The 20,805-nt window shown below is 37.8% G+C and overlaps 1 pseudogene; it reads left to right on the forward strand.

Annotated features, from left to right (window-relative positions):
• The window catches only part of LOC108719707, a 218,233-nt pseudogene that overhangs the window by 132,770 nt on the left and 64,658 nt on the right, over nucleotides 1-20,805 (forward strand).

The raw sequence follows: 20,805 nt of genomic DNA on the forward strand, positions 1-20,805 counted from the left end.
ATTTTTATCTTTTCCTTATTGTATTCAAGTTATTACATTTGCAACTTGTATGCTGCTGCAAGCTAAAATTTCTCCTACTGCAAACATCTCATCCATTATATTTGCCAGTAAGGCATTTCACAATGTTGACTCATGCTGGAATCGGTTTATTGATCCAAGAAATTGCTTAAGGCCTTAAACTTACTCCTGTACATTACTAAACACTCATAAATCAATAAACCCATATGTAAATAAAATGTACAGAATATGCCCAGGCAATATTTTTACCATGTTGATCAATAAATTAACTTGAAAAAAAATCTTGTGCTGGAGAAGACTCGACAAAGTCACGGAAAAATATGCATAGCACAATTTTTTCACAACAATAAGATGTTAATGATTTTAAAAAGTGAACTGCCAATGCTACCTGCCAATTGATTTCTATAGGTGAGTATACCTCTAGCAGATTTTGCACCTTTTATTACATAACCTTCTGCCTTAAGCTATAAGAAAGAAATGACAAAGACTATTCCGATTTATTTTATATAAACTATAGTTTTTTTTATATAATTTTTATATTCATAATAGTATCTCCTCTGGTAAATACATTGTCTAAAAACATTCAATATCTGGATATACAGAATCTCTCCCTGTATCATATGGAATTATTTTGGTTAGTACAAGTATTGTATAGGTGAATTACATGAAGCTATTGACCTCATATAAAAATTAACTCTTAGGGATAGATTTATTAAAGTAAGAAATTGGAGCTCACCACAGTAAAATTCCACCAATCTCTATTAATTCCAGTAGGATTTTAAAATTCAATAGAAATGAACAGAGAGTGGCAGAATTTACTGTGGTGAACTCTAATGTGCTCTAATTTCACACTTAGATAAATCTTTAGACGATAATCATCATTTAATATTTAAAGTGCAATGATATCATCATGCATAATGCGTAAAATGAGGAAGCAGCATAGCATGGAGAGGACTAGGGCTGCGGGCATCCCCGCTGGCCCCTATTCACCACTAGACCACCAGGGTAAGTCTTAACATTGCACCCCCCCAGAGGGGCCACTGGATCCCTAGGCTGATCAGGAAACCTGCAATGAAATTGCTCTTTAAGCCTATTAGCTCTAACATTGGAAGCAGGAGTCCATCTCTCCTCTGGACCAAACCCTTTTTAAACAAATTGTACCCCTCTGTGTGACACAATATTTTCAGGAAAGCCATGGAATTTGAAAATTTTCAAAATAATTCAGCCAACATTTTAGCATAAGGAAGATTTGGTAGTGAAATAAAATGGCTGCATCTATCAACCACCACCCAAATCACAGTGACCTTAACAGTCCCTGTGGTAATTTTCTAGAGGACTTAGATCTGAACAAGAATTAACAATTTTTTGTACGTCTTGTTTGAACGAAGGCCACCAAACATTTAGATACAATAAAGCAATGGTCTTATTAATATCTGGATGCCCTGCCAGTTTAGAACTATGAGTTTCCACAAGTACCTGCTCCCTCAGATTTTCAGGAACAAATAGTTTCCCAAGGGGGGTATTACTTGGAGTCAATGTTTGAGCCTGAGACAGAAGAGTGGCAAGATCTAACCCTAGGGCTGTCACGAACACCTCTTGTTTCAGACGGATTTGATTCAAACCTCCTAGAGAGTGTGTTCCAACCCCTTATCAGAAATATTAAACCCCAAAAATTTTACAGAAGAGACTTTAAAAATAAATTTCTCCAGTTGAACAGATTGTTTTTTCTTATTCTGAGTAAGACCACATGCACATGTTGTCAGTGGTCACCCAGATTAGAGGAAAGAAGTAAAATGTCATTGAGATAAACTACAAGGAACAGACCAATTAAATCTCGAAAAATGTCATTGACAAGTTCTTGAAACACTGCAGGGGCATTGCATAGGCCAAACGGCATAACTAAATACTCATAATGTCCATCTCTGGTATTAAAGGCCGTTTTACACTCATCCCCTTCCTTAATACAAATGAGGTTATATGCCTCTCAAAGGTCAAAACCACAAAAAAGAAACCAGCCCCTGCAGGGGAATTAGAGAGTCTAATAAAGCCTCTCTCCAATTTTTCTTTTAAATACTCTTTCATAGCCTGAGAGAGGAGTTAGGATATGTTCTCCCTCTAGGAGAAATAGACCCTGGGATCAGGTCAATTGAGCAGTTATACCGCCCCCACTGCGTCTCCACTGGCCCCTAGTCCCCACTAGATCACCAGGTCTTAACTACAGTGCTATCCATTCCAGTCTTTTCTGCCACAATGCCTAGAAACTACTGCTCCGGTTTCTGCATTTCAATGACAATTATAGAGCTGAACCCCCTAATGATCCTTCCCATGACAGGCTGCATAAATTGAGGCTCCTAATAGATAGCCTGTCCAAGCACTTTGCAGCAGTGTATGCCCCCTACCAATATATTTGTATTGATGAGTCCCTTCTCCTCTTCAAAGGGTTCCTACACTTTCGTCATTACATCCCAATGGGATCAAATTTTATAAACTTTGTGAAAGAAGCTTGGGAACACCAGCTACTTTTTGATTTATGAAGGAAATGACTCACAATTAGACCCCCCTGGTTGTCCCCTTGACTTGACTCTTGGTGGCAAAAATCATCACTCCACAACTGGCCAAGGTTACCACTTATATGTGGATAACTTTTACACAGGTATTACCCTATATTCATTGGACACCCCAGCCTGTGGCACCATAAACCGTACCCGAAAAGGATTGCCTAGGTATCTCCTTAACAAAAAATTGAACCATGGAGAAATGTATTCCCTAAGAAATTATGAGCTCCTTGCCATCATATATTTTGATAGAAAAAATGTTTTTATGCTGACATCAATCCACGACGAGTCAGTAATTGCAGTACAGAGAGCTGGCAGACCCCCAAACTCTAAGGGTTATATTTATCAAAGAGTGAAGTTAGAGGTCGCCACAGTCCTCTAGAGTGAAATTACGCCACTCTCCATTAATTTTTATGGGATTTTAAAAAGAGGCGTTATCAATGGCTGAAAGTGAAAGTTCATACTTTGATAAATACGCCTTTTCAAAAATAGTTAGTACTTTACTGAGTTGGAGAGAAAAGGGCACTCGATTGAACTAAAAAACTCCTTTTCAGTACAGATTCTTTACTTCTGGGCAATATAAATTTTGTTCTTGTGTAAACATGTAGCTTTTTTTTGCAGAATAGTGGTTAGGAGCATGATTAGTGAATGATTGGTGAATCTATAAGTTTCACCTCCTTATCTAATGTCTCAAGCTTTATTGTTGGCGTCTCTAATGCTCACCTTTGAGTGCAGTTACAGAAGGCACCTGTATTTCTGACAGTATGAATACTGTGGTAAATGTTTTTTCATAATTGTGCAGATTTTCAAGTTGGTTTTCTTAAAGTAAAAAAAATAAAAAATAAAGACAAAAGCAGCCTTTCCAAAGGATATAGAAGAGTACAGATTAAACAGAAGATGCTCTACTAAACAGATAATGGAGTAGAATATTCAGTAGCTATACTTGTCTTGGGGATTTGGAGAAAAATCTAATTTTTTGTGTTTTTTATCTTCATTACAAGCCAACACTGTAACATTTTTTAAAGAACTGCGTCCATAATTCTGCAAGAAGGAAAGTAAGGATGGCAAAGAATAGTTGCAGGTTTGCACTGTAATGTCTGCATTGTTACAGTGTACCTTTAAGGCAGAGAGGCAGGCTGGGTAGGAGGCAGGAACAGGAAGTAAGAGATATAGCATGAGGGAGAAAGCAGAGGAAGGAATGAGAACTGTACAATGAATAAAACTGAATCTCCACTGATGCTGGATGTGTAATCTTTGCATTAATCACACACTGAATGATGCAGACATAATAACTGGTGACGAGGAAAAGGAAATTTAACCCTGCAAAGTGAGTGCTATGAAAATACAGCTAAGAAACCAAGTTACTAAGCCACATAAGATATTATCACTGCTGCAGATAATTCAGCAATATTCAGCCTTTCTGTGTATCAGCTAAATCAAAGTACAAATCGTTTCTACTTTCCACTACTGAAACTGAAAGTGAAAGTAAAATGGCAGAGCAGCTGCACACATTTCCTAGCTTTGACATGTCTGATGCAAATAATGTAGCACAAAACTGGAAAAAATGGCTACCTCGTTTTGAAAATCTCATGGAGGCTGTGGCTATAAATGAGGACATGAGAAAGAAAGCCCTTTTACTTCATAATGCTGGCTCTGCAGTATATGATATTTATTGTACCCTGCCTACTGACAGCACTGACAATTACACTAAATGCTCCAAAGCTCTCTCTGACTACTTCAGCCCTAAACCAAATGTCAGGTATGAAAGATACAAATTTAGAATTGTTAAACAACTACCCCAAGAGACTATGGATGCATTTGTCACACAATTAAGAGAATTAGCTCAAAGCTGTTCTTTTACTGATGTTGATGATTAAATTACAACACAAGTTATTGTATCATGCACTTCTTCCAAGATAAGATGCAAAGCATTACAGGATGACTGCACCTTGTAAGACCTACTCGAAATGGCTCGTGCTCTTGAGATCTCAGAGCAACAAGCCACTGCCATAGAAAAAGGCACAGATGAACAGATGTGTCACCTTGAACACACTAGCAAAAACCACAAAGGGACTGATGCACTAAAGAAATGCTACCGCTGTGGAAGAAGCTTTGCTCACAAAGGTGCATGCCCTGCTATGGGCCAGACATGTACTAAATGTGAAAACATTAATCACTTTGCTTCAGTATGTCTTTCTGCCCCCACAGCATATCAATATACATCAGGCACATACAAGCACAGATCAAATATATACAACCAAATTCAGAAGATAATCCACCACCAATCCATGATGACTTTGTGTTTATCACATCTATAAAACAACCTGTGCTTTCTCCTACTATAACAGTGTACTTACTTGATACTGCAACTGGCTTTACCATTGATACTGGCCTCCACTCCACAAGATACTAATGGTAAGTTTGTTAATTTCTCGGAATGGCAAGTTATTGTTCTAGATACATTAAAGACTTTTCTACAATCAGTGCACCTTTGAGAGATCTCACCAAACAAGGATGTACTTTTCAGTGGTCACGTGCATGTCAACAGTCATTTGATGCAATCAAGCAAGAACTTAGTTCCACGACCACTATGGCTTACTTTGATCCTTTACTAAGAACTGAGCTAATTGTAGATGCAAGTCCAGTAGGACTAGGAGTGATTCTTGTCCAGTATAAACATGATAATCCATGCCCACACATCATTTCATGTTCAAGCAGAAGTTTAACAACCGCAGAAATGAAATATTCCCAAACAGAAAAAGAAAGTTTGGCTGTTGTCTGGGGATGTGAGCACTTTCACCTGTTTCTTTATGGAGCACCATTCACAATAATTACAGATCTTCAGGCTCTCATCACCATCTTTGGGAATCCAAGAGCAAAAATGACTGCACGTATTGAAAGATGGGGCCTGGGGACTAGGGAAAAACAATAATCCTGCTGACTATATTTCACGTCATCCAACTGCATCTAAGGACTCCTCAAAGTCCATTGCAGAGGAATATATTAACTTTATGGCTGCTCATGCTGTACCAAAGGCACTTACAATGGACATGTTTATGGAAGCAACAAAACAAGACACAACTCTTCTGGCATTAATAAAAAATAATTCAAATTAACAAGTGGCATGAAATTCAGAGAGCCAAATTTCCAGATCCTGAAGTAGATATTCATGAGCTAAAATCCTTCTCTACTGTCAGAGGAGAACTCTCCATCACTAAGGACTATCTTGTTCTCAGGGGAACTAAACTTATAGCTCCTAGGTGTGTTTTAATTGTGGTTCTATGAGTCTCTCGGAAGTAATTCAAAAACACCAGCTACGTATAAGCAAAGGTTTATATTCAAACATCTGTTTGAAACAGGCTACTAACTGGAATAAAGCAACTTAAAGCAAACAAATCAACAGCAAAGTTTGGTGTGCTAGTTTGCTTACAGCAAGTTTGTCACAACCTGCTTTACTTTGCAGTTAGTTTTCCCTCCGTTTGAGGGGGTGGGGTTTGATTAGTTGCACCTGAACAGACTGTATAAATAGAATTCCTGGGACTCCAGTGAATCTGTTTGAAACAGGCTACTGACTGGAATAAAGCAACTTAAAGCAAACAAATCAACTGAAAAGGATAAGTATTTGTTATTAACTGCTATTTTATATTAAGGTTTGTATTTAACTACTGTGGTTTTATTTTTTAAAGGTTTTTTTTCTGTCTTGGGTGCTAAATAGCAAAGTTTGGTATGCTAGTGTGCTTACAGCAAGTTTGTCACAACCTGCTTTACTTTGCAGTTAGTTTTCCCTCCCTTTGAGGGGGTGGGGTTTGATTAGTTGCACCTGAACAGACTGTATAAATAGAACCACTGGGAGCTTGCTCTAGCTTCTCTTAAGTGTTAGCTTCTCTTAAATGGGGGATCTGTAAGTGGAGTTACAAACACAGGAGTTAAGTGGGGGATCTGTAAGTGGAGTTACAAATACAGGAGGTTCAAACTAGGTCAAAACTTTGTTCTAAACCCTAATTTTTATTTTATTTATTTTTTTATTTCTGTTTTGATCTGTAACTGGGATAATGAGTGCTAGCAAGATTGAAGGTCTGACTCAGTGCACAGTCTGCCATATGTATGCAGATTTGGAACAAGAGATCCAAAATGCTTACCTCTGTGGTGGTTGTGAGCAGAACAGAACAGCAGCAGAATGTTGAGGCAGCTAGCTGGTTGACAGTTAGAAAATCTAAGGTGGGCAAAAGGAAAATGGAGGCTGATCCGGAGCTTATACATCACAACAAATTTGCCAGATTGTGTGAAGATAATAGGAGTATGAACTCTGGATTGGCAATTCTAGATGGGACTGATCTCTCTAACAGCCAAGAGGCCAGTTTCTCTAGTAGTGGTGGGGAGGAGAGTAGAGTCAGGCCTAAGCAGATTGTGGTTGTAGGGGACTCAATTATTAGGAAAGTGGATAGGGTAATTTGTCGTCCGGATCGCTACAACCGAATAGTTTGCTGTCTACCTGGTGCCAGGGTTCGGCATGTGGTTGATCGGATAGACAAATTATTGTGTGGGGCTGGGCATGACCCAGCTGTCTTACTCAATATCGGTACTAATGACAAAATAAATGGTAGATGGAAGACCTTAAAGAGTGATTTCAGGGTTCTAGGCTCTAAGATCAAGGAAAGGTCTTCCAATGTCATTTTTAATAAAATTTTGCCCGTGCCACGTGCAAGTTTAGGAAAACAGCGGGAGTTTAGGGAGCTAAATGCGTGGCTCAAGTCTTGGTGTAGGAAGATAGGAGTTGGGTTGCTAGAGTACTGGGCTGATTTTTCCTTGGGGTACATACTATACAATCGTGACGGTTTGCACCTCAATGGAAGGGGGTCCATGGTGCTAGGGGAAAGAATGAGGTTGGAGGAGTGTTTAAACTAGGCAAGGGGGGGTGGGTGAGTTAAAGAATTATGGGGAAGCTAGGGAAGACAGGGCAGTGGGGTTAGTAAGGGGTCATGGGGGAGGAGTGAGGGGGGCATACAGTTTACCAGCTAAGAAGGTCCCTCTGTTACAACGAAAACAGAATAATACTAACTTAACATATAATTCTCCACTAAGTAATGCAAATTTCAAAAGTAAAAGTAGTAACCTACGCTGTATGCTGGCAAATGGACGGAGTTTGTCAGGTAAAATGGGAGACCTAGAATTAATTGCATGCTCTAAAAATTATGATATAATTGGTATCACTGAGACCTGGTGGGATGAAACATGTGACTGGAATGTGAATTTAAATGGTTTGGGTGAGCATTTAGGGAATAGTGATCATAACATGGTCTCCTTTGAGATTCTGTTGCAGAAGCAATTCTATAAGGGAGTAACTAAAACACTACTTTTGAGATGTGCAAACAGTATAAGGGCATCTCTGCAACATATTAAGTGGGAAATGCTTTTCACAGGGTTAAACACAGAACAAAAATGGGAAGTCTTTAAAATGCTGCTTAATAAATATACTTGCCAGTATATTCCACTTGTAAGCAAGGAACGTCGTTGCAAAGCAAAACCTTTTTGGTTCAATAGAAGCATTGGTGTTGAGGTGGGTAAGAAAAGACGTGCTTTTAAGGCTTTCAAGTTAGCTGGGACAGCCGAATGATTTATAAGGTACAAGGAGGCCAATAAATCATGCAAAGAAGCTATAAGGCAAGCTAAAATTGTTATAGAAAAGGATATTTGCAGCAAGCAGTAAAACATTTTTTTTTTAATTATTTTTTAAATATGTTAATAGTAAAAAAATGAAGCAGGAAGGGATGGGACCCTTACTATCAGAGGGGGGTCAGCTGGTTGATGAAAACAAAATAAAAGCGCAGATTCTGAACTCATATTTTTCATCTGTCTACACAAATGAGGCACCAGTAAGTGAAGGTTTCCTTCTTAATAGTCCCAATTCTAGTAATACAACTAATGATGCATGGTTCACACATGAAGAAATTCAAAAGAGACTAGACCATGTTAAGATTAACAAAGGTCCGGGGCCAGATGGTATTCATCCCAGGGTAATTGGCGACCTTAGCTCTGTGATTGCCAAACCTCTTTACTTAATTTTTCAGGATTCAGTGAGATCTGGCATAGTGCCGAGAGACTGGCGAATTGCTAATGTGGTGCCTCTATTCAAAATAGGATCCCGTTCTCAGCCTCAAAACTATAGGCCAGTTAGTCTGGCGTCAGCGGTAGGAAAGCTTTTTGAAGGGTTAATAAAGGATAAGATACTAGCAAATCATAATACTATGAGTTTGTGCATGGTTTTATGCGTAATAGATCTTGCCAGACTAACTTAATTTCTTTTTATGAGAAGGTAAGTAGAGACCTCGATTCTGGGATGGCAGTGGATGCGATTTACCTAGACTTTGCTAAAGCATTTGATACAGTGCCACACAAAAGGTTACTGGTTAAATTAAGGAATGTTGGCCTGGAACATAGTATTTGTACCTGGAATTGGCTAAAAGATAGACTGCAAAGAGTGGTGGTAAATGGAACATTTTCTAATTGGACCAGTGTTGTTAGTGGAGTACCGCAGGGCTCTGTACTAGGTCCCTTGCTTTTCAACTTGTTTATTAATGACCTGGAGTGGGCATTGAAAGTACTGTTTCTATTTTTGCAGATGATACTAAATTGTGCAGAACTATAGGTTCCATGCAGGATGCTGCCACTTTGCAGTGATTTGTCTAAATTTGAAAACTGGGCAGCAAACTGGAAAAAGAGTTTCAATGTTGATAAATGCAAGGTTATGCACTTTGGCAAAAATAATATAAATGCAAGTTATACACTAAATGGCAGTGTGTTGGGAGTTTCCTCCCATGAGGAGGATCTAGGGGTCTTTGTAGATAACAAGTTGTCTAATTCTGGGCAGTGTCATTCTGTGGCTACTAAAGCAAATGAAGTTCTGTCTTGCATAAAAAAGGGCATTTTTTATAGTTTACGGTGTAAAATTGTACTGTGATGACATGTTAAGTGAATGCAGATATTTCTATGCAACCAATGTGTGGCAACCCCTCACCTTTTATTTATTTTGTAATATTTTTCCCTTTGTTTCGCTATATATCCTTCCCCTTTCTTTCTTCTGTATCCCCCCCTCCATTTGTTGGAAACCATTTCAATAAAAACTATTGAAAGAAAAAAGGGCATTAACTCAAGGGATGAAAACATAATTATGCCTCTTTATAGGTCCCTGGTAAGGCCTCATCTGGAGTATGCAGTGCAATTTTGGACTCCAGTCCTTAAAGGGATATAAATGAGCTGGAGAGAGTGCAGAGACGTGCAACTAAATTGGTTAGAGGGACGGAAGACTTAAATTATGAGGGTAGGCTGTCAAGGTAGGGGGTTGTTTTCTCTGGAAAAAAAGTGCTTGCGAGGGGACATGATTACACTTTACAAGTACATTAGAGGACATTATAGACAAATAGCAGGGGACCTTTTTACCCATAAAGTGGATCACCATACCAGAAGCCACCCCTGTAGACTAGAAGAAAAGAACTTTCATTTGAAGCAACGTAGGGGGTTCTTCACAGTCAGGACAGTGAGGTTTTGGAATGCATTGCCGGGTGATGTTGTGATGGCTGATTCAGTTAATGCCTTTAAAAATGGCTTGGATGCTTTTTTGGACAGACATAATATCAAAGGCTATTGTGATACTAAGCTCTATAGTTAGTATAGGTATGGGTAGATAGAATTTAATTAAAAGTAGAGAGGGATGTGTGTATGGATGCTGGGTTTTCATTTGGAGGGGTTGAACTTGATGGACTTTGTCTTTTTTCAACCCAATTTAACTATGTAACTAACTACAGATGAAGCCACTTGGATTTGTGAGATAAATGCGTCATGACTCATGGTTAATTGAAGAAACTGCGTTATCTAAAGTCATCTTAACTCATTTAATGCATTTAACCTTTCCATTAGCATACCAAAGCACCATTGTGAACAATGGTGAATGCTTTAATTAGATGGGATGTTGTGACGCAGTTTTCTGTGTTAAATGAGATAAATGGGATATCTGTGTTTAGTTATTCTGTGTCAAACAGACAAACCAAAGTGGCTGCATCTGTATGTAACTATAGAATGAAGAAGATATACATTACCGAGTGAGCGCAGTATGCAAGCCCCCCTTTCTGCCTGTACGACTGGGAGATCCCTAAACAGTCTGCAGATCGAGGCTCAAATGGTTCACGGAAGGTCCTGCGCCGGCACGCGTAAACCCCACAGGTGAATCTCAACTGACCGAATGGAGACCCACAGTTTATATAGGCTTAGCAAACAATGAGCTCATATAGTAATTTAGTAACAAGATACAATGATTTGGTTAATAACAGATCTTGCTTCTCATGCGCTCATCAGGATCTGGCCAGACTCCCAACAAGCACATCTGAAGCAGAGATCTTATCTTAGCTAACTGGTAGCTGAATAGCATATTGTGCCCCTAGCTACAATAAAGGAAAGTCTGATAAGGGCTGCAGAAATCATAAACATAATACATATGAGAATAATGAACAAGTATTAGGTCGAGTTGATTACTTCCCATGATTTCTCTTGCACAACGCTTCATTATACAGGATTATGGATTATAAGGCCGCCTTGTATACTATAATACAAAGGTTTGTTATACACAATTATATGTTATAAAGCTGTCTTTTTACACTATATTGGGCTCAACATACGACATCAGGTTCAACAGTAGAACAGTTCTTTGTGTTATATTTTTATACAGTTCTTTATCAAAGTATTGCAATGAGCTATTGGGTTTAATCAGAGTATTACCATGAGCCATTATTGAAAAAACTCCTATTAATACAAGGTGTCTTCGCCAAACAATTGTAAATATTGCTCATGAAGGCCATTTTGGAATTGTTAGCACAAAAAAACTCCTGAGAGAAAAAATTTGGTTTCCCAGTATGAATCAGTATGTTGAGAATACAATAAAACACTGTTCTGCATGCCAGCTGGTAACCAACTCTTCCAGGCCTAAACCAGTAGACATTTATGGTCCACTATGACTACGTGTGTTAACACACGAAACGCGTTAGGAGGAGAAATGTTGGGGAAATAAAGTTGCTTTTTAATTCACCGCTGGTCTCTGGTTTGTGAAAGTGCACACAACAATTTTGAAGTGATTTATGGTCCACTGCCAAACTTTCAATATATACTTGTCATGAATGAATATTCACGATATCCAGAAATCTCATTTATTTTATCGATGTCAGCTGCCAGTGTACTACCTTCTCTGGACAGTATCTTTTTAGCCTACGGCATACCTCGGGTAGTTAAGGCAGATAATGGTCCTCCGTTCAATGAACATACATTTAAACAATTTGCTGGATACCTTGGATTCAAACACAGGAAAATAACCCCCCTCTGGCCACAGGCCAATGGAATTGTTAAGAGATTCATGCGCACTCTAGGCAAAAGAGTTAAAACTGCTCAGCTAGAGCAAATTCCTCTAAGACAGGCACTATACAAGTTTTGCGTAACTACAGAAACACGCCCCACTCAACAACTAATATATCTCCAGCACAACTTATCTTCAACACACCAATTCACACTCGACTTCCAGAGATTTTTGCTACAACTACTCAACCACAAAGAGACTCATACATAAGAAACACAGACGCCATGCTCAATATTTTCCTGCCCAAAAGGATGCCACTGAGGTTGTCTTACAAAAGAGACAAAACAAAACCTCATCAACATACAACCCCACTCTGTGCAGTGATTCTATACCGGGTCACTGCACGAAAAGTAAACATGGTCACAGCCACACGTAATGGACACAGCATGACCCGCAATGCTTCACACTTACCATTGGGCATGCCTCAGACAAACAATGGAACATCAGAGGGTACTCCACCAGCCCAAGAAACTGAGCAATTGCCTAGAGGAAAAGACACACCACCAGATGTCTTTTCCTCACAAAAGATGGTGGGCCTCAAGACAATGAGGAACCATGTTCAACAAGACGGTATCCCTGAAGGCCAAGGTGCCCTACATCAAGACTAATTGAAGAGATTTAATCTATATTTATAACTTGTCACATAAATGCAAATCTGTTTAATTTCCGTGTTACCCTATGAGTTTTTTGGATACTTTGTTATGTTAATGTTGAAGTTAATGCATATTTTAAAAAAAAAGGGGGGGATGATGTAATGTCTGCATGTTTAAGTTACAATATATCTTTAAGGCAGAGATGGAGGCTGGGTAGGAGGCAGGAACAGGAAGTAAGAGATATAGCATGAGGGAGAAAGCAGAGGAAGGAATGAGAACTGTACAATGAATAAAAACTGAATCTCCACTGCATGCTGGATGTGTAATCTTTGCATCAAGCACACACTGAATGATGCAGACATAACATGCACGTTCAAAGAATATATAGTTTATGGGGGTATTTTACAGGTAATGGGGTGTTTAGACTGAAAAACTGCAAAATGTGCACATTGTCCAAATTTAGAAATTGCCCCATTTTTAGGTGTTTGGAGGCCACATCTTTAGGTGCACCCATACATGCTTGGTATCATTTTGTTTAGGAGAAGTTGCAGATTACCAGGTTTTTTTTAGTTGTCATGGTAATCTAAAATCTAAATTCAGGACTTATTTTTTCTTTATTTCAAGTCAAACCACAAGCTTCTATGGAGAACTGCGCCACAGATGTAGCAGGGTTGGTGCTACTGAATAGCTGCAGGTGTGCACTTTCAAGGAATATATAATTTGTGGGCAGGATATTTCACAGGTAAGGGGATGTTTAGGTGTGCACCTAGAGCGTAGTCCCAAACTTTCCAGCTGAAATTGCTCTTGTGTATTGACCCTGTTTTGGGGTGTTTAGAGGCTGCATCTTTAGGTGCACCTGTACATGCCTGGTATCATTTTGTTAGGGAGAAGTTGCAGATTGTTTCTTAGCAGGTTTTGTTTAGTTGTCATGGCAATTTTTTGGAGAAATTTAACTTTGGAACTTTTTTTTTATTTCAGCTCAAACACTATGCGGATCAAAGACGCCATGCTCAATATTCTCCTGCCCAAAAGGATGACACTGTGGTTGTCTTACAAAAGAGACAAAACAAAACCTCATCAACATACAACCCCACTCCATACCAGGTCACTGCACGAAACGGAAACATGGTCACAGCCACACGTAATGGACACAACATGACCCCGCAATGCTTCACACTTTAAGGTGATTCCCTTACCATTGGGCATGCCTCTGCCACCCCAAGAAACTGAGCAATTGCCTAGAGGAAAAGACACCGCCAGATGTCTTTTCCTCACAAAAGGGAGATGGTGGGCCTCAAGAAAATAAGGAACCATGTTCAACAAGGCGGTATACGAGAAGGCCAAGGTGCCCTACATCAAGACTAATTGAAGAGATCTAATCTCTATTTATAACTTGTCACATATATGCAAATCTGTTTAATTTCCGTGTTATCCTATGAGTTTGTTGGATACTTTGTTGTGTTAATGTTGAAGTTAATGCATATTTTTAACTTGGCATGGCAATTTTTTTGAGAAATTAAACTTTTTTTTATTTCTGGTCAAACTTCAAACTTATTTGGAAAACTGCACCCACAGATCTGCATGTAGGAAAGCAAGGGTGGCACTGCTCAATAGCTGCAGGTGTGCACTTTCAAGGAATATATATTTTGTGGGGGGTATTTCAGAGGGGTTATTTAGGTTTATTGGATTCTTTTTATTGGAGTATTTTTATAAAATTCACTTCTGATTGGATGGTGTTTCAGAAAATATCCCCAAAAATATTGTTGCGTTTTAGGATGATCTGTATGATGGCAGCTGGATTTAGAGCACAAACTACACCACAGCTAAAAACCTAGAGGTATTTCACATCTATTATTAGATATGCCATGTTAACCTATAGATGCCTTTATCTAGTGTGTTACAATGTAAAATTGTACAAAATGCTGTTTTATTATTGGGGTGTGTTGTGGACAAGAAAAGTGGGATACCAATACATATTTGGTATTGTTGGATTCAGCAGAATTGGGGCTATTACAAACAGTAAAATGTTTGCCAGTAAATGTAATTCTTCTTTGAAAAAAACACAATAAAAAGATGTTATTCTTTATTTGACTTTCTTTTACATATTTCACTCAACATTTTTGTTATATCTCCAGAAAACATACAAAGTTTTGTTTCAGTGCTCAAGCCCAATTCATTATGGAAAAAACTATATATATATATATATATATATATATATATATATATATATATATATATTTATAATGTCTCTTATTTCACATAGGTTTTCTTGTCAAAAATCCTAAGTAAACTTAATGAGTGCAAAATGTCTGAAAACTGCTTGGCAGTAGATGTTCGCATTTAGGATTGGCCGGCAAGGAAAGGGTTAATGGGTGATCTGAAAATTCTGTACCGTACCACTAGCCAGAAAGGGTGTGGCATTACCTTTATATTTACAGATAATGAAATTAAAGATGAATAATTACTAGAATATATGAACAATGTTTTGGCATCTGGGGACATGTCTCTTTGCAAGCAATGAAACCACATAAGATTTAATTCCTGTCATGAAAAAAGAATATCCAAGGTGCACTCTCACTGCTTGAAAATCTCTATGATTACTTTCTTTCACGTGTTTGGCGAAATCTGCATGTAGTACTTTGCTTTTCTCCAGTCGGAGAGAAATTTAGGACAAGAGCACTCAAGTTCCCTGGGTTGATCTCTGGCTGTACCATGGACTGGTTTCAGCATTGGCCAAGAGATGCTTTAGTGGCTGTTGCTTACCATTTCCTTTCCTCCTACAGAATTGAATGCATAGAAGAGGTGAAGCAAAGTATTGTAAACACAAAGGGCACATTTCAAGACATTGTCGCAGAAAAATGTGTTGAATACTTTGACCGTTACAGGCGCCAGACTTATATCACTCCAAAGTCATATCTTTCTTTTTTTGGTGGCTATAAAATAATTTATGGTGAGAAAATTGAATTATGTTGGAAATCTATCTAACCATATGAAAACAGGTAGATTAATTCTACATTCCTTTTATTTACTCTAAAGTCACCAAGAATTGTAATACTATTAACATTATACCAACATTTTTGCTGCAGCATAAATGAGAAGCATTCTGAAACTATTTAATAAAATCAGAAAATATCTCACTGTTTTCATAAAACCACTTTGACCAAACTCATATCCACATTTTAGTGTATTTATCAATAAATTAACTTGAAAATAATTTGGTGTGGGAAAAGATTAGATAAAATCGGGAAAAAAACTCTTGATTTTTTCGGATTATTATTATTATCTGCCATTAACTTCTGCAAGACCTTGGCAGGCTTTCCCCTTTAAAACTTCAACCAGAAAAAATCTGATTTTAAAGGGGTGGATCACCTTTAAGTTAACTTTTAGTAAGTCATAGGCTAATTCTAAGCAAAAATTCGATTGGTCTTCATTACTTGTTTTTTCAAGTTTTTAAATTGTTTGCATTTTTCTCCCGACTCCAGCTTTCAAATGGGGGTCACTGACCCCATCTAAAAAACGAATGCTCTGTAAGGCTACAAATGTATTGTTATTGCTACTTTTTATTACTCATCTTTCTAGTCAGGCCTTTCTTATTCATATTCCAGTCTCTTATTCAAATCAGTGCATGGTTGCTAGGGTAACTTGGATCCTTGCAACCAGATTGCTGAAATTGCAAACCGGAGAGCTGCTAAATAAAAAAACTGAATAGCTCAAAGAATCCACATCAACCAAAAGAATCTGAGCCGTCCAACTGTCTATATAAGGACACATAAATATATGGTTTATTAGTTGGTAGCTAGTAGTAGTATAAACTGTATAAACTATAAAACTATAAACTATAAGTACTGTATATAAACTATAGATCGTACTTTTTGATTAAACAGCAACATAGTGTAGTAGTAGATACCAATACCAGTTGACCAGAGGTAATGTAAAAAATCACAGACATGTTTTTTAAGAAATTGGCAACATAGGTGCACTTTTTTCTTATTAAAAAAGCAATTGTAGCCTAGTGGATAGGAGGTCATCTAACAATATACGGAATGTGAGAACAACATGAGTCTCTGGGTGCTCTCCATTTTTCTCTGTATTTTGGTATAATCCATCTGCAATTCACCTGATGTTTTCTGGTGTATGATTTCAAGACCATCTGGTCCCAGGCCTATCAATCTCTTCTCAAAGCCCCCTCTTCTCAGAAAGCTGCTGCTGACAAGCATCGTATGGCTACTTCTCCCTATCAATTCAGGGATTTTAAGCACTGCATATCTTGTCGGCGCTATATAGATAAATGATGATGATGATTTAGTCTGGTTGTCCTTGAAACACATTAAACTTTGTTTGCCATCTCCCAAGTTCGGACCTCGTTATGTTGGACCCTTCAATATTAAAGAAATCATTAAACCTGTGGCCATTAGGCTAGATCTTCCTCCTAGCATAAGCATTTTCGAATTCCTTCCATGTCTCCTTGGTTAAACCTTTTGTGAAGAATATTTTTTCAAGTGATCTACTTCCTCCTGCTGCTACTGTTCTTAATGATCATCAGGAATTCGGAGTGCAAGAGATTCTGGACTCTAGAAATTTAGAGGCAAGCTTCAATATCTGGTTCATTGGAAGATTTTTGGGCCCGAACAGAGGTCTTGGGTTAATGCATCGGATACTCATGCTTCTTGACTGATTAAACCTGGCCATAGACGCAAAGATCTGATCGTACGAATCGAGGATTTGTACGATTTTCAAACCGTGTGTGGAGAGTCCTGACATTTTTCGTCCGGCGGAGATCGGTCGTTTGGTCGATCGGACAGGTTAGAAAATTTCTGTCGGCTGCCGATAATATCTCTGCGTGTATTGCCGATCGTACGATTTTCAGTGGGAGACTGTCACTAGCTTTGGTTGGACATAGATATCGTACGATTGCTGTCAGGGGCAGAACATTGCTGATCTGTTCTTTAACTAATCTGACTGGTAAGACTTTGATCTGAATGGTTAGTGGCGGGTCAGGAGATGGGAAAGTCCGATCGTACGATGATTCGTACGATCGGATCTTTGCATCTATGGCCAGCTTAAGACCTTTCACAGAAAGATTTCTAACAAGTTTTGGGAGGTTACTCCTGAAGGGGGGATTACTGTAAGACGCCCCGGGAGATCCAGCGTCCTTACCTCCCGGTGCGTCTCTTCCAGGTTGCGGGGGCGCATCTGGCGCTGACATCATGATCTTTGAAGTGATGCTGGCATCACTTCACCAGCATTGTGCCGCTTGCATCATGATGCCGTGTGTCATAACGTCATCATTCATCTCAAATTTTAAATTTTTGCCCCAAGATTCCCTTTAAAAGCCCATTTGCCATTTTAACAGTGCCCTGCTACAGTCTACAGACCCTGCTGAAGCATTTTTCTATTTGATTACTCTAGTTTTTGACTCCTGCTTGTTATTTAACCTTGATTCCTGCCACCTGCCTTGACCCTTTTGCCTGATTGACTATGTTTTTTTGCCTGATCCTTGCTGGTACCTCATTTTGGTCTTGTTGCTACCTAAACACACTTATTCCTCCTAGGTTCCACAGCAGAAAGCCCAGGGCCCCAAAAGAGCGTCAGTGAACACCAGAACCCTTTGTCCATCTGAGTGTACCTGTCGCCTCCTAAAGGTTCCTGTTGGATGTGTACGTTACACACTTTGACTGAAATACCAGTATTGTAGTAAGATTCTGATACTGATGACTAGAATAAACATGGTAAAAAGTTGAATTTATTAAATTAATTAGAAATCAATACAAATTTCAGTATTATGATAAAAAAGTGTAATTTGTACTAGACATATTAACTAATATATATCAATTATCACGGGTGTTTATTACATTTCATGCAGAATTAACATACTGTATTGTTCTCAAAGATCAATGGAACCCCAAGTAACTGGCTATAGGTGCATCTGAAGTGCATCAGTGAAAACCAAGAGAGCTGAAAATCAGGAAGTAGTGTTTTGGCTATTATGCTAGACATCCAGTCACTCCAGCCTTTATAGGTTACATTTTTGGCTAATAAACTATATTGAAAGCATTTTTTATTTTGCACAGCCTGCTTACCCAGTTTTTATTTTTGTACTGAACAATTCATTACATAAAATTACATTACAGAGAGCAGGAGAGAGAACCTTTGTTGTTAGTCAGATTTTTACCTTGATACCACTATTATATTATTAAGAACTTATAATATCAATTGTATGATTGCTGAGGATAATGTATCTGTAAGGCTTCAATATTATAGCTTCTGGTTTCAAGCTTTATTGCTGTTTAGCATTAGCAAATGTGAATGGTTTGAAAAAATGTGTTTGTGCTAGCCTGGTGCCAGAAGTGTTTTATTGCCTTAGCAAGATTGATTAGTTATTGAAAAGATTGGATTTCTTTACCATTGGTAATGAAGAAGTAAGTGTATTCATATTCACACAGAAGGGAAACTAATCATTAATTGTGGAAGGTGACATAAACCAGACACTTTGTTCTGCCAAATAACATTTTTAAAAAAACCTATTCTAAACTATTTGTTTTATAATATACACTGTTACATGTTATTACAAGATTTGTACAATATATTGTTACACTTATTTTACGCCAGTTTCACATGTTTATATATACTCTATCTATCTATCTATCTATCTATCTATCTATCTATCTATCTATCTATCTATCTATCTATCTATCTATCTATCTATCTATCTACATATATAGCAAAAACAAATATTGCCAAAAAGGAGAATTTAAGTAATTAAGTAGTGACCATAGTATGACATAATCTTCTTGTGCTTTTTAGGATTCAATCACAGAAGAAGTAGTTGAATTGCTGCAGCCTTACCTAGACATGAATGATTACAACGTGGAGTAAGCAAAAATAGTGTATCGAAATGTTGCAGGTTTATGCTCCTAGAAAAAAGCAATGGCAATTAACAAGGTAATACTAATGAAAACATTCAAGCTAAATCATACAGAACATCTATAAAAGTCAGGGAAGAGTACTCTCAATATTCATTATTTTTTAGTGTTTTTTTAACAAGTTTTTTTTTTAAAAAAAGGCTTTTATTTTCAACACAATCAAGAGGTTTTCCACCAACAGACTTTTTAAGAGTGGAGGTTTTTTTTCCCTAAATAATACGTTTTTTTCCTGTTTTTAAACTAAAACTAGTTTATGCACTTTAGTCTGCAAACAAATTATCACTGCTGAACAAACGACAAGGCATTTGTCTCTGATGAGTAGATAATAAATTCAGTCCTAACCTTTTAAAGCATCCTTTTAAATGCGTATATGAAAGCAGATCATAAGAACAGTACTCCCTTTCCTTACTAGCATTGCAATGACTCTAATGCAATACACTTCTAATTGATTATTGCTGGTATTACATATTGTGATTTATTTTTATTGGTGTAAAGATTAAAATACTATTCACCATTATTCTTTTCAAAATACTTTTTCGTTGTCTGTCATTGAATACCTAATTTCAGCTATGCATTATGGACATGTGATCACATCTCTCACTTGCAACTCATAATGAAAAGTGAGAAAGTGGGAAACAATGAGACAAACAGTAGATTTACTGCCGGGGCACAAAAAAACCTTGCTGTTTATAGAAGTGTATATAACAAGACTGCCTACTGTTGCTGCATGATTCTCATATATGTTTTTATATCACAATAGTGAAATAGTTGCTTGTGGCTAATAAATCTGCCTGGCAGCTACAAGTGAGAAAGTTTGACCATGCATAGGCGTACAGCTTGTTAAGTGACTGATTATGTTTAGCTTAATAAACATAAATTCAGCTATGGCATGTAGATGAAATGCTATGTAAATGAATAAATGTCCTGCACAAGTTTAGGGTGGGGTATTTCGACTCATTCTGTAGAGAAAAATAAAAAATCTGCGAGTAAATTCAAATTCTGCAATTTATACTTATCCTAACGAGTTGGGTCCAATAGTGAGAATTGACCAGAATCAGAACTTTTCAAAAGCAATATGTTATGTTTTGGGTAGTCGAGGATGAGTAGAGTATAACAGTGCTTTATAAGCAGACTCTCATGCAGCCATTACACAACAGTAACTTTCACTTTTAAGCTGTATGAAGTATGCACAGTATAAGTCTTGAGCACAGTGACATCTACAGGCCATTTGTATAAACACCACATATTCCTCCCTATAGTAGGAAAGCATTTGGGCAAATGTAATAAACAACAACAATGCATCTTAAAGCAATAATATA

This window comes from Xenopus laevis, chromosome 6S (genome assembly GCF_017654675.1).
Source record: "Xenopus laevis strain J_2021 chromosome 6S, Xenopus_laevis_v10.1, whole genome shotgun sequence".
NCBI classification, from domain to species: domain Eukaryota; kingdom Metazoa; phylum Chordata; class Amphibia; order Anura; family Pipidae; genus Xenopus; species Xenopus laevis.